Raw genomic sequence first — 15,304 nt, 5'->3', positions numbered from 1 at the left:
TGTGATTTGATTTGCAAATATTTTCTTTGTGATTTCTCTCTTCATTCTTTTAACAGTGCCTTTTGCTCAGCAAAACTATTGTTGATAAGTACAAATTATTGGTTTTCAAAAAAATTTTTGACTCATGCTTTTGGTGCTCTATCTAAAGATCTTTTTGGGGATCCCTGGGTGGCGCAGCGGTTTGGCGCCTGCCTTTGGCCCAGGGTGCGATCCAGGAGACCCTGGATCGAATCCCACGTCGGGCTCCCGGTGCATGGAGCCTGTTTCTCCCTCTGCCTGTGTCTCTGCCTCTCTCTCTCTCTCTGTGTGACTATCATAAATAAATAAATTAATTAAAAAAAAAACAAACTTTAAAAAAAAAAAAAAATAAAGATCTTTTTGGATAGCTCAATGTCAAAATTATTTTCTTATATGTATTCTTTAAGAAGTTTTTATAATTTTACTTTTCATATTTAGATCTATGACCTATTTTGAGTTAATGTTTTTTTAAGGAAAAAGGTATGGGTATAGGTTCATTTATTTGCATATGCATATCTACTTGATCCCATAATATTTGTTACAAAGATTATTTTCCCTACATTGAATTATCTTTGCACCTTTATAAAAAAAAAAAAACAGTTGACTACATGGGTGTGGATTTATTTCTGGGCTCTCTGTTCTTTTATATTGATCTCATGTCTATTCCTCCTGTCAATACCACACTGTCTTGAACATTGTATATTTGTAAGTCTTAAATCAGATAGTGTGAGTCCTCCAAATTTCTTTTTCAGAATTGTTTTGACTATTCCATTATTGTCCAAGGACTTAATTTTGTATGATTTTAATTCCTTTAAATTTGTTAAGACTTGCTTATGACACAGAATATGGTCTGTCTTGAAGAATTGTTCATGTACACTTGAAAATAATGTACCTTCTGTTGTTGGATCAAGTGTTCTGTAAATATCAATTAGGTCAGATTGGCTTGTAGAGTTATTTGGCTCTTTACATCATTAAGTTTCTATCTACTTGTACTAAAAGAAGAGGGTTACAATATTTAATTATTATCGTGGGCTTGTATATTTTTACAAACCAGAAATTAAGAAATATTTTGCTTTATGCATGTTGAACTCTGTTGTTAAGGAATTGTTATGCTTTTTGGAGAACTGACTTCTTTATCCTTTTATAACATTTGCCCTGGATAATCTTACTTGTTTTGAAATATACTTTGTCTAATAGTAATGTAGCCACTGCAGCTTTCTTGTGATTAGCATTTGCATGTTTTATCTTTGCCCATACTTTTACTTTTAACTTATCTGTATCTTTAGAGTGGATTTCTTGAAACAGCATGCAGTTGGAACTTGCTTTTCTACCAATCTGACAATATCTTTTATTTAATGTATGTGTTTAGACTATTAACATTTAATGTAATCATTAATGTGATTGGTTTAAAATCGATCTTCTTGATATCTGTTATTGATTTATTCCATCTGTTCTTTGTTTCTCTTTTTTTCTCCTATCTCTCTGCCTTTTCTTGGGTTAGGTAAGCATTTATTATTATTCTATCTCGTCCTAACTCTTAACTTACTATTTATACATTATGTTAAATGTTTCAGGGGTTTCTGAAGGGTTTGCAAGGTACAACTTTAATCAGTAATCTACCTTGAAATACCATTATACTACCTAATGCTTAATTAAGGACTTTAAGATCCTTAAATAGTAGATTCCAAATTCCTCCCTCTCAAACTTTAAGACTTATGTTTGCTATAAACATGCAATACATTGCTATTTTGTTCATTTCATATTTTAAATGAGTGGACAAATTTAACAGAAGGCAAGTTCATTACATATTTCTAATCCTAAAATTCTTTTTTACTGGAGCAAATAACAACTAGTAAAATGGCTTACTATTAATGAAAACATTAGCAAACATTGTAAAATTGTAAATGGGAATCATATCTATTAATGATAATGGATTGAAGTAGGGTTAGAAAATATAAAATATAGAAGTTTTAGAAATTTTTAAAATTTATTTATGAATGCACATATTTTATAAATTTTATGTCAGTTATCTTTTATAATTACCTGAAGCTAATACATAAATTATATATGAAGAACCTGTTGAAAAATGGCCCGTTATGACTTTTAATAATTATAAGACAGAAAATAAATTCCTAGACCCTTGTTTTTCATTTTTTTTAACAATTTTATTTTTTTATTCATGAGAGACAGAGAGAAGCAGAGACATAGGCAGAGAGAGAAGCAGGCTCCCTGTAGGGAACCCAATATGGGACACGATCTCAGAGTCCTAGGATCATGACCTGAGCCAAAGGCGGACACTCAACCACTGAGCCACCCAGGAGCTCTAAACACTTGTTTTGAACCGAAGCATTAAGACCTAGTGATGCATTAAGAATTCTCCATTCTTGGGAAGTTAAATTTTCTATTGAGCAACATTCTCAATAGAAAATAGAATGAAGAGTAATAGAATGAAGTAGGGAGGGACAAGATTGAGAACAGCCCAAGGCTGGCTATAATTGTGGAAATAAGTAAATGATGGGAAATATTTTCATTTTTTAGTTCTTATCAGAGATTCATTGTATTTGGATATAAAACATGGTAACTATCCCATCATAAATTCAAAGCTATAGTTAGATCAACATATAAAAAACTACTTCAAAAAAATAAAAAAATAAAAACTATTCAAAATGAAATTATTTTATCATTTTGAGTTCTTTATTTCCTTTATAGAAAAATAAATGCCAGTTGGGCTGCAAAATATAGAGGATTATCTTTTCTCTTTATAAGAGGTAGCAATGTGATTATTATTTTATGGGGCATTTGATTTGGGGATTGAGAGAGTGGTCTTATTAATACCAGACTTCCCTGGCCAATAATCTTATGACTGTGGAATATATGTGGGTTTTTTTTTTAAGATTTTATTTATTTATTTGAGAGAGAGAGAAAATGAGCATGAGTGGGTGAGGAGCAAAGGGAGAAGGAGAAGCAGACTCCCCACTAAGCAGGGAGCGCAACATGGGGCTTGATCCAGTGACTCCAGGATCATGATCTGAGCCAAAGGTAGCTGCCTAACCCACTGGACCACCCAAGTGTCCCTGGAATATATGTTTTATGTATTCCTATTGTTTTATGTATCCTTATATTTCAAAAGGATTTTATATATATTTTATATATTTATTTTTATATATTTATTCATTTATATACATATATATACATAAAATCCTTTTTTATTTATATTATTGAATGTTCTGTTCTTTTTCAAATTTTTTATTCTATTTTTATCTTTGTATTTTTTTCAGTTTGAAAAGCTTGGATAACTTGTAATGACATGTCTTCCACTGATTCTTTCACAGCCTATGTCAAGACTGCTCATGAACCTATTAGTTTCATTCTTCATCTCTGTTACTGTGCTTTTCATTACTAATATTTCCATTTAATAATATATTATAGTTTTTGAATCTCTACTGAAATTCCTCATCTGATCATGTATGTAGGTGTTCTTCCTATTCCATTATATCCTTCAGCAGACTAATCATAATTAATATTAATCATATTACTTGACATATTAATCATAAAGCCCACCTCTCAGTTTCAACATTAGTGTCATTTCTAAGTCTGGTTCTGTTGATTGCTTTGTCTCTTGGCAATGTGCTGTTTTGTCCTGCCCTCCACCCCTTTTTCTTTGCTTTGAAAATAGCACATCTTGTGCTGGACAGTGGAGAAAGAGATAAATAGCTATTATACCTGCAATTGGGCATGATGCCTTTCCTTCTGCAAGGCCTTTTTTCTTTACCCTTCTAGTCCTTCATATCCATATTCAAATTAATCCAGCCAAGAGTTGAAATGTATTCCAGGTTTGTTACTATGGTTACCCACAGTGCTCCACTCCACAGTGCTTCAAATTCCTGTAGTGAGACTTTGTTTTAGGTAGGGGCTGGCTGGCCAGTAGGTTTTACTTAATACCTGCTTCATCCTCAGCTTCGGTTCTTCCTTTTGCATTGTGCCTCAGACAATGTCTGTCTCCATAATCTTTGAACTACTCCAACAGTATTCTTTTGTTGCTTTTTAACATATATTCGCTAGTCTCTGTTCTGGCTGAGTCTTGGTCATAGCAGGTGCTGTGTCTGCTGATCTCAGGTGGAGCCCTTGACTGTAGTTCTAGGTCCAGCTCCTATTTCTGATCATTCCCTAAGGGTAGAATGTTTTCTTTTCTTTTCTTTTCCTAGGCTACAGTGAGTTTTCACCATTGCCCTCAGGGTGAGAGTGTTGGCTTTCCTTCACCTCATAGATTATAGGGTTTTTTTTTTTCCACAGGAGATACAAGGAGAGGGTTTGGGCTAGACGTGTGCTTCTTCCACAATGACTGTTGTTTCCTCTCCTAGGCCTCTCTTGGGACTCTCCCAAGTCCTTCTTGTGAGATCAAGATAGAGTCTACAGATGAAATCTTGAAAAAAGGAGAAACTCTTCTCCTTTATATCTCCATATTCTATGGCTCCACAGTTTCTCACCAGCCTACTTAGCCTCTACCAACCCATAAATTATTCTAGATTAATCATTCTTACCACTATCCACATGCATCTGCCCAGGTAAACAACTACTGATGTCCCACCTCTCCCTCCATGCATCCTTCTCTCATTAGATTTCATCTAATTGGCTTCCAGAAACATTGGCTTTCTGATATGTTTAATAAAAGTCATGAACTTGCAGTTTGTTTGACTTTTTAATTTTATCGTTCTTGTAAGTTTGGGAGTATAGATATTCCCAGATTTCTACACCTAAGTGGACACTGGAAGTTTCTTGACTCCTTTGAGATAATTTCTAAAGTTAGGTTCAGAGTAGGATAGGTAGAGACACTGAGAAGATAGCATTTTTAACTTTGGAGAATGAGTTTCTACAGAGCTAAAAGAATAGGGCCACAGCTCTACTTTTTTTTTTTTTTTAATTATAAGGTTACACAGGCAAGTGGGGTTTTTTTGTCCTTTGAATATAAATGGTTGTAAGACATATTCCACTGCACCATTGTGAAAAGAAGAGAGTAAAACTAACCAAAAATTTTGCTTAATATAGGAAAGCAGAGAAAAAGTTCTTGAAAAAGTGAATCCCTCTCTTTATCTAAAAGATACCAAATGTTGAGACGTCCCTGGTTTTGCCTTGTACCTACCATTATTTATATTCTACTTGGGTGACCCAATCACAGCAAAATTATTACTGAGTAATGTAAAGTTTCATGTTGATTTCAAAAAGGAGAAAGGATTTTCCTTGTATATTAAAATTATATTTACATTACATTGCTCAGTCTGCACAAATCCCAAGAGACAGCTGTCTTTCATGGTTCCTCTTGTTTCCTAAATTTTCTTTAAACAATGTTTATTACCTTCCCTATTAAGTGGAATGATTCTGTTCTGCTTTCATATGTGTGAAGCTCACTGACCACAGTGCTCAGCAGTTAAAAGCCCTTCTCTCCACTTTTGGAGACATTTTCTTGACCATATATTGCCTCCAGTATGACTTTTGGGTTTTCTTTCCACTTTAGGTGATTCATTAAAGGATCTCTTCCAAATACACACAGCATTTTCCCTGAGAAAAGTTCTATCCATATTATTACAGATATGTGCCAAGAATTGAGAATTTTAAAAGAAATAAAATAGACTTATTTTATTATCCACAGGGTCTGGCTTAGATAAATGGGGAAAATATCCTCTCCTACATGGTATGCATATATGAACATCTGGCTCAATATCAAGGCCACCTGTTGGAGGTATAAGGAACTGATCTGTGTGTGCTGGTTTGATGGGTATCACAGATTCAGATTCACACACGACGTGTAGGACCTAACAGATGGAACAGATTAGTTTAAAATTTGTCTTCATTGCCATCATCTTCCTAGGAGATGATTTCCTTTCAAAAACTTTCATATCAATGCACAGCTATCAGAACCACCCACACATGCACACACATCCCACCTTTTCTCAACAGTTTTCAGTTTTGAGGGTCCTTTGTACTCTTTTGCACAAAGTTCCTTGTGCTCTAAGGAAGAAAATTGTTACAAATACACAAGGTAAAAGTATCTTAGTAAAATGTAAGGATTGACATTCAAGATTTAACAGCCTTTCCTTCCTCTAACATCTTGCAAAAAATATAACACTGCATCATTGGCCCAATGACATACCCCAAAGCATTTGAATTTTTTAAAGAAGATTTTAGAATAAAAGAAAGTCATTCTGTATCATCACTTGGGATTGTGGTATTTAAAGGTCATCAGAAAAGCATCTTCCTGACACATAACATCAATGGCAACCTCTTGGTATATGAGCTGAGGATAATATGTTGTTAAAAGCATTGTGTGACAAATGGAAATAAGAATGTTTGTCGTCAAATATTTTCTGCTGCTTGTACAAATAGAAAAGATAAGGTTCATGGTATTTATTCTTCTGTCTCCTAGTATATGTGAACATTCTTATCAGAATTTTATCTTTATAGAGGTATTTCCTGTAAAGATATAATAACCTTGAGTGGAGTTTTTAACCACTGGTTAGGTAAATTTTCATGTTTGTGACTGTCAGAAATAATAATGAACTATACTTCTGGCACTAGGGTGGCAAAGAAAAAGATTTAAAAAATAAAAAAAAATAAAGAAGCTGCATGGCATCACATGTCATTAGATAGGCCTTTCCCTAGGCTTCTGGATGATAACATTACCTTTATAAAATAATCTGTAAGCAGTTTTATTTTTGTGAAATGATAAATGATAGAAATGTTTAGGTGATCTTTAAATATGAATCTATGCACTTTAGAAATGTATCAAAGGGGCAGTTGCTATAGAAATTAGGATAAATTAAATGAAAAATAGTTTCAGTGTATCTTCCTTGAGTAAATTTTTAAATTTTGTAAGTTCTATTTTACTTATAATGTAGTTTATTTCTCCAGGTAAAATTAGGTTGGAGCAAGAAGATTGTGAAATCTCATGTTCCACAATGGTCCGCTGAGCAAGTCAAAATAGAGTTCGATCTCCATGATTCAAAATCTCCCAATGGGTAAGTCATTTAGCATGTCTGTATTGAGAAAAAATATTTGCAGTATGAAGCATTTACATTGGGTGTTGATTGCTAAGGACAGTTTTAGTTGTGAAAACTGTGGTTTAATTAGAATCCCAAATATTGTTTAACATCTCATTATTTGATATTAAGTTTCAAAATATTTAGTACTTTCCCTAATATACCTTTTTAAAAAATTATTCACTATTCTATAAATATAAGTTGTAAAAGTGACTGACATTGTCTAGGTCCTGGGGGAAGATATGGAACACACTCAAAAATTTAATTGAAGAAAGTTAAATGAAGGGCACATTCTAAGGGGTGTGAGCTGGGATAAGAGAACCCTGCAGGAAACCATTGCTACATAGGATGGAAGGTGCAATGATGAGGGAGAAGCATTTAAGGAAACTGGAGGGAGCTTGGAGCTAGGGAAGAGGCACATCCTCTTCCAATGGGGCTGTAACCCTGCTACTCAGCCATGGCCAGAACCTCTGTAAGGAAGAGATGGTAAAGGGTATAAATACTCCAACTTTAGTTTCCCCTCCACCTTAACTTTGGTCAATCCAACTGAACACCACAGAACTAGGAAATATGACTGGTGTACTCCATAGAGATCCACCACCATAAGGGCAGAAAACAAGGCAGAGAATGGTAGAAAATGGTTATGAGGGAGGATGATCGATGGATGTTTCAACATAGTATCCATATATGAATGAGATCATTTATATGAGTGTGCATGTGGCCGTGTGTGTGTGTGTGTGTGTGTGTGTGTGTGTGTGTGTGGAGAGGGGAATTCTCTTTGATGTCAATTTGATCTCTTTGGGTTTTGACCTCCACATTTCCACATTCCTTTGCTCTGCCTCACTTAGCCACCATTCTCAGTCCTACCCAAGGGTTTTTCATTATCAATAATGCCCCTACTTCTAATTCTAATTTCCAGCATCCCAGAGTTTAACCATCCTCTCCTATATTTCCAGTACATTTATTCTAATGTGCCCACTGCAAGAGTTCTCTAGTCTCATTAAGACCTACTATGAAAAAAAGAAAAAAAAAGACCTACTATGACATCGTATGACCTTCCTCTCAGGTTCACTTCCTCTTCATCTTGCTTAGATTCCAAAATTCTCATTATAATCTTTTATTTAACATCCTGAACTCCCCTATTCCCTCCCCTCTTTATTGTAGTTAACTGGTAATACCTCAGCCTTTGTTGAACCCAAGCTCACATCCAAACTGACTCATCTGAATACTGCTAAAAAAAAAAAAAAAAGTACACAACTCATCTGACTGATTTCGACTTATGTCAATGAACATAAAGTTTTAATAGGCACTCAAATAAAAAAAAAGCAGAAAAACAAAACTATCAATAATGGGTAAAATAAAAAAACTCATACTTTTCTCATATACTAAGAAATCTGGAGGCAAGTAGCTGCAGGTTAATTCCAGACTCAGCAATGTCAAGGTGCTAGGTTGATCATTGTCCAGAACTGGATTCATGCACATTCTTGACCAGGGACTGGGTGCACCTTCCCTGAAATCAAGTCTTCTCTTTCTAATTTCTGAACATAAGGGGATGTTCTATTAGCAAAGATGAAGTATATAGCAATAACTTACATGGAGAAACATCATCAGAGAAAACAGTTTCTGGTGTAAATACATTATAGTTCTTTCTTTGTAGGACATACAGACATATACACTCTCATTTTCAGACTCAAAGTAACTAAGTTTGGGCAGTGTATAATAGCCATAGCAGGAAATAAGAATAAGGAATGCTGAGAAATCGTGACAATCTGTACTAATCAGCATCTACCTGTGCTAGATGCTATAGGAAATGTGGAGAAATTCTTTCATAGAATTTGAATCTAGAGAATCATCTTTAAAAGTAATATTATAGGGGATCCCTGGGTGGCGCAGCGGTTTAGCGCCTGCCTTTGGCCCAGGGCGTGATCCTGGAGACCCGGGATCGAATCCCACGTCGGGCTCCCGGTGCATGGAGCCTGCTTCTCCCTCTGCCTGTGTCTCTGCCTCTCTCTCTCTCTCTCACTGTGTGCCTATCATAAATAAAAAATAAAAAAAAAATTAAAAGTAATATTATAGTTCATAGATTTAAATATTACCTTAGCTATTTTTCCTTTAAAATGTGTGAAATTCATTTATGATAAAATCTATTGATTTTTAATCAAGTTTAGCTAGTTGATTTAAAGTGTAATTAATAGACAAATATATAAAAGTTCCAGTTAAACCTCCGTGAATGCATTTACTAATTATTAGTGCCTTTTGTAGACAATAGCTGACATCTAACCACTTGCTATAATGTATATATTGTTTTATCTATCTAATTTAATATTAAGACTATACAATACTTCGTTAAAATTGATGATAGCTGGAAAAGACAACAGACTCTCATTTAAGTGATGAGAATTACTCATCCATATTTAGTGGCAAGTGAATTTTTACTGGCACCAGTCTTTGCTAAGTATCTCCCATGTTACCACCTGTTATCAAATTAAAGCTATGTCTAAAGCAAATGCTAATTTTATAAAAGGAACCTCAGGTAAAGGGAACAGAATAGGTACAAGCGTGGTATCAAAGTGCATTGCTTGTTCTGAATTCTTACAATAAGTGAATATCAAATAAATGTTACTCCCTCTCTTGACAAAGATTTGTAACCCATAATTACATTGATACATGTGCTATGTCAGGGGCAGCAGTGAAATTCATAGTATTTTTATGTGAAATGCACTGTTTTATTGCATTAATTCACATTTAATGTGTACACAGTAATAACCATAAAGTATGATAACCAAAGTTATATATTTTCTTCAGAACATTCATTTAGAGAGCTTTCAAAAGAGTCTGAGGAAATTAAAATATCAGTCAGTTTACCTGCAGGATATAGAGCAAAAGCAGAAAGCAGTATAATATCTTTTATAAGCCACCTGTTCCTCCCCATATAATGTTCTTACTTCTGGCTGATAAAATACAATAGTCATAACTCTGTACATATTTTTTTAACTATGGTACACAAAACAAAGGTTTCTGGAGTGAAGGAAAATATACTTCCATCAGTAAAATTGCATTACTCACATGATTATAAGCAGGAGGCTTGGAAGTAAGAGAAAACAGTGAAAGCAGAAATCCCAAAGCCCTTTCTTGGTAATGGGCCACAGAAAGATGACGTCCATAAAAACATGAAATCTCTTATAAGAGGTAGTAGAAACCCAGGGAGTGTTGAGAAATAACAAATGAGCAGGCATCCAGAAAACAGAACAAGAATGAAAAATCTTGGGGCCATATCGAGGGCCAGAAAAATAAAACAACACAGCAGGATATAATGTTCTAAAATCTGTGAAAGAAGAAACCAAGTAAAGCCAATTTAAACTGGGTGAACACAAAATGGTTTCAGAAATACAGGAGGCTGCCTCTGCCTTTTTTTTTCTTAATCTTCTAATACTTGAATATTCTTGCTGTCTATTACTCTGCTCTGGTATACACAAGGTTGATTATTCCAAATTAAGGCATACTTTAAGACCCAGTTTATATCCTATATCCTTCAAGTCATGACAACTACAACGCCTATGGATTCTTCCCATAGTTAAATTCCTAGTATGTTCATATTATTTATACAGTCTGTTCTTAATTCATTCTTTCAATCACTCAACATTTTTTAAAGATTTTATTTATTTATTTGAGAGAGAGAGAGAGAGTGAGAACAGAACATGAGCAGGGTGAGGATCAGAGGGAGAAGCAGACTCCTCATTGAGCAGGGAGCCTGATGTGATGCTTGATCCCAGGACTCCAGGATTATGACCTGAGATAAAGGCAGACACCCAACCACTGAGCCACCCAGGTTCCCCCCAGTCATTCAACATTTTAAGAAGCATTTTCCATGAGTCAAATGTGGCTTCAGTTTATCACCAAATCATGTTTTATCTAAGACATGGATAGTAGTAAAATATATACAGTTGGATATTTTTGTCATTGCTTAAAGTAGTTTTTAAAACACAAATCATGCACACATAATTTTTAAAAATTTAACCAAAAAGAAGGAGTAAATCCTCTTTCTTCACTGCAACCTTAGTCTCTCTCATCAAAACAATCAGTTATTATTTTCTTGAGTGTCCATTTAGAAAACAGAATATACATACTGGTTTATGCTTTTCTAAGACTCTATTTAAAAATCTAAAGAAATGGGAAATAAATATATATTCATATACACACATGCACATTCATATGCTGTTCTGCATACTGCATTTTTCTTTTAACTCTCTGTGTATGAGTTGACTGACTTTAAGCCATCATGCACATCTTATGAGTTGGTCTTCATCATCAAACCCATCTCCTCTCCTTCCTGGAGTCACTGCCAGACTACATTTCCAAAACTCCCTAGGGGTTAAGAGTGGCCATCTGAGTGAGTTCTGGCCAGTGGAATGTGAGTTAAAGTGATGTGTGTCACTTCTGTATCCATTCCATAAAAATATCCATGCATGAGCCTCCCCTCATTTCCTATGTGCTAACTGAATGTTACTGACCGTGAAAACCAGGTATTGATGATGGCAGAGCCTCCATCAGCCTGATGTGCGAAGGACTGCAAGGAGTCCATCCCCTTGACCCCTTCCCCTGCTCCTGTCTTGGGCACTCTCACTGGGCTAGAACATGAGCAAGAAATCAATTTCATTGTGTTAAGACACTGAAATTCTAGAATCAGTGTCAGCAGTTAATATTATCACAAACCTATACACACAGGCAGAGATAAATAATTGTTTTTGAATGTCTGAGGAAAACATAGTTTGTTGTTTGCAAGAACCATTATTTAAGCTCTCCCTTGTTGATAGGCATTTAAATTGCTGGCAGCATTTGTTATCAATTATACTATGAATAAACTTGTACATATGTCTTCATTTCTGAGTATCTCCATAAGATAAATTTGTAGCAGTAGAATTGTGAATCAAAGGTACATAATTTTTAAAAACCTGGTCCTTTATAGCTATGCTAACTTTTCCTTTACATTATTTGTTTCTTTCACTATTGTTTAGACATGGCTCCTTCTTCAGATCTTCTTCTTGGACACTTAGGTATTATAAAATTATTAACGCTCTTTCAATCTATTTGGTGAAAAATAGATTTGTTTAGATTTGCCTTTTTACAATTTTGAGTGAGATTGGGTATCTTTTCCTAGTGGTTTTGGCCATTTGTATATTTTAAATAGCCTGATTGCTCATACCCTTTGCAGATTTCCCTACAGAGCTATTTGTCTTTCTTATGTTGATTTATGATAGAACTCGAAGCTCCTGGAGCTAAATACATTTGAGCACTATTTGCATAATTAAAAATATTTACAGTGTTGCAATTCTTACCATCACTGTATAAACAGTTATCTTCCACATTCTCTGGAAGTGGAAGCAGAGCTGGAGAGAGTTAAATGGTTTACAATGGTGAAATAAGCACAGGAGAGAGGAGTAAGGACCTGAATCCTTAGAATGAGATCCTGTGCTTTTTCTAGTACATCACTAATTCTTATGGAATGATTTTTCTGTGCACACCTACTAGTTTGCTAAACCAAAAGTATCCAATATCATCATCATCATTATTATCCATCATCTACCATTTATTATCAATTATCGAACATCTATAGATGAATGGCACTAGCAACTAAATAAAATAGCTTATAAAGGAGATTCTCTAGAGATACCTGCAAAAGACCTTTAAAAATATAATTCTTTCTAAGACTATGCCCAGCAGTGAGATCTAGGTAAATTTTTAACAATGGTCACTGGTTGATTCCAGAGGTCATAAAAATTGAAGGAACTAGTGAATCCTATTTCAGTGGTTCATAATCCATATGAAAGCACATTTTATATACACTTTATGATAGGTGCTGAGAATACAGTGAAGAACTGTTAAGTTTCTACTCTAGAGAAGCTTATATACTTCTGAGAAAAATTTTGAGGCAAAATTATCACTAACATACAATCCAGGATTCCTTTTCTATAATTCTCTATAGAATATAATGGGGACACTCAGAAAGGAGTTAGTTATTGCGATTGAAATTCCTGGGAGCAGATTCAGTAAAGAGATGGCACTTGATCCAAGTATTGGAGATGAGTAGATTTCCTACATAGGAGATTTTAGATACTTTGCTGAAAATTGAGCTATTGTCTTGATCATTAGTTATCACCTATGTCAGACAAAATGTCCTGAGACACATGAAGCTAAATATAGTATGACAGCAATGTCAGACACCACTTGGCATTATTAGTTACCAGCATTAGAATTTAAAAGGTGACAGAGTATTCTATTTATAATTTTCATGGTCTACAACAAAGAAGGAACTCAATAAATATTTGTTGGATTTGATGGATTTCTGAGATTCATATAGACTTTTCTTGGAGCTAACTAGAACTTAGGGCAATAAGTGCTATGTCATTAGTTATATCTCCTCATGAAACAGAATCAATTTAGAAGGGAAAAACTAATAGCAAGGAAGACATCACAAGCCTCCTAGTGGCACTTGTTCTTGTTAGTGGCTCTCAGGAGGTAAAAACAGAAATCACAAGTGGCAGAGGTAGATGTTCACCAATGATTTACATTTTCCTTACTGCCTATTGCTCAGGATATGAAATTGTCAGGGGAAAGTGACTCCCCAGCCAGAGGCTACATATCCCAGGCTCTTTTGCATTCATGTGAGGCCAAATGGTTCATTCCCAGCAATAGAATGTGCTTTGAAGTGATATGTGTCACTGCTGATGCCCCTTGTACTTAAGAATGTATCCATCCAACTTCTAGCTGCTAGCGCCGCATTTCTTTTCCTGAAGGCTTTGTCCTCTAGGGCCTGCTTTGCCCACTCATGTAACCACATTAAAAGTGCATGGAAATTAGCATCCCTTGGAAATAGCTGTTAGTAAAAGCCTGGCAAGATGGGTATAAACCTATTAAACCTATCTTCTTCATTCTTCAAGGGGGATAATTCTGGGTCATGTGATTCACACTGTGTCTCAGAATTTCCCCAGAAGGATCAAGCTCTGATGGCCCTCAATGGCACCTTGTTTGCTAACATGCCCCGTATCAGTTACTTTTTCTTTCCTGTCTCACTTCCTTCCTTCATTCCCTTTCTGCCCTTAATCCCTGACTCAGAGCCAAGTTCTGGACAGTACAAACTAAGAGAATATATTTCCCCTAGATCCCATGTTTCTTTCTCTTGTTTTACTCTCTTGATTAGTTGGACTACAACCTCTAGTAGCTTTCTAGAAAGGAGCAATAGAAAGAATAATTTCTGAGATCTTGTGTGCCAAAAAAAGTCATATATTGGATTTATAATTTAGCTATCTGCATGAAGTAATAAATATTGTTATATTTAATATTTATTATATAAAATTATAATAAGTTCCAAAATTATTATCACTTCAACTTTCAAGTGTTTTATTCCATTGTTTTCTAGCTTTGAGTATTGTTCTTGAGAATCTCACTATCATCATAATTCCTCACTTTTGTATGTAATTTGCTCTCTTCATGTAAGATTTCAGAATATTCTCTTTAACTGGATTTCCTACAGTTGAATGATTATATGCCTTAATGTTGTTTATATGATTGTTTCTTCATTCTTTGATCTGGGCTCTCAAGGAACTCATAAACTAGAAACTGTTATCCTTCAGATCTGCCAATTTTTCTTATGTTATTTCTTTTTAATTTCCTCCCTTTTTTTCTTGTTTTCTCTCCCTGAAACTCATTATTTGTATTTTTGAGCTCTTGAGTAGTTCTAAAATTCCATTTAAGATTTTGTATTCCTTCATTAATTTTTGAGACACTTTCTCAACTCTGTCAATCTTTCTATTAATTTAAATCTAACATTATATGTTTGATTTCAAATATCTATCATTAAAATGAGAAGTCCTGGAATTACAGTATCTAAATATGTGTGTTAAGGGAAGGTCATTGAAGAGGAAACAAGAATGTGTTTAAGGTGCATATTTCCTATTGACAAAGATTCAGTAGCCATTGCAACTCCCCTTGCTTACCTCACTCCCAAAATTGCTACTGTTAATAATAATGATAATGATAGCTGTCAGTCTAGTCAGGAAGATGGAAGTCATTCTAGTTATTTCAAACAGAAGGACTTTAACAAAGGGAATTATACATAAAATTGTTGGAAGGACTGGGAAATCAGAGGGAAAAGGCGAGATGTTATTCAGAGATTAGTAGCCTACAGGTACTACTATCTAGTTTAGTATATCTCCAGAGCTAGAGAGACAATAGGGTCAGTGCTGTTTTGTGGA

At 34.8% G+C, this 15,304-nt stretch overlaps 1 long non-coding RNA gene across 4 annotated transcripts in view; it reads left to right on the top strand.

Moving 5' to 3' along the window:
• The window catches only part of LOC119877431, a 152,155-nt gene that overhangs the window by 111,268 nt on the left and 25,583 nt on the right, over window positions 1-15,304 (top strand). For all 4 annotated transcript variants that reach the window (XR_005376953.1, XR_005376952.1, XR_005376954.1 and 1 more), the window contains one exon: window positions 6,925-7,031. This is a non-coding gene — a long non-coding RNA (uncharacterized LOC119877431). The remainder of the gene's footprint in view (window positions 1-6,924; window positions 7,032-15,304) is intronic.

The sequence above is a fragment of the Canis lupus genome, chromosome 23 (assembly GCF_011100685.1).
Source record: "Canis lupus familiaris isolate Mischka breed German Shepherd chromosome 23, alternate assembly UU_Cfam_GSD_1.0, whole genome shotgun sequence".
Lineage (NCBI taxonomy): Eukaryota > Metazoa > Chordata > Mammalia > Carnivora > Canidae > Canis > Canis lupus.
This window is presented reverse-complemented; position numbering and strand designations above follow the sequence as displayed.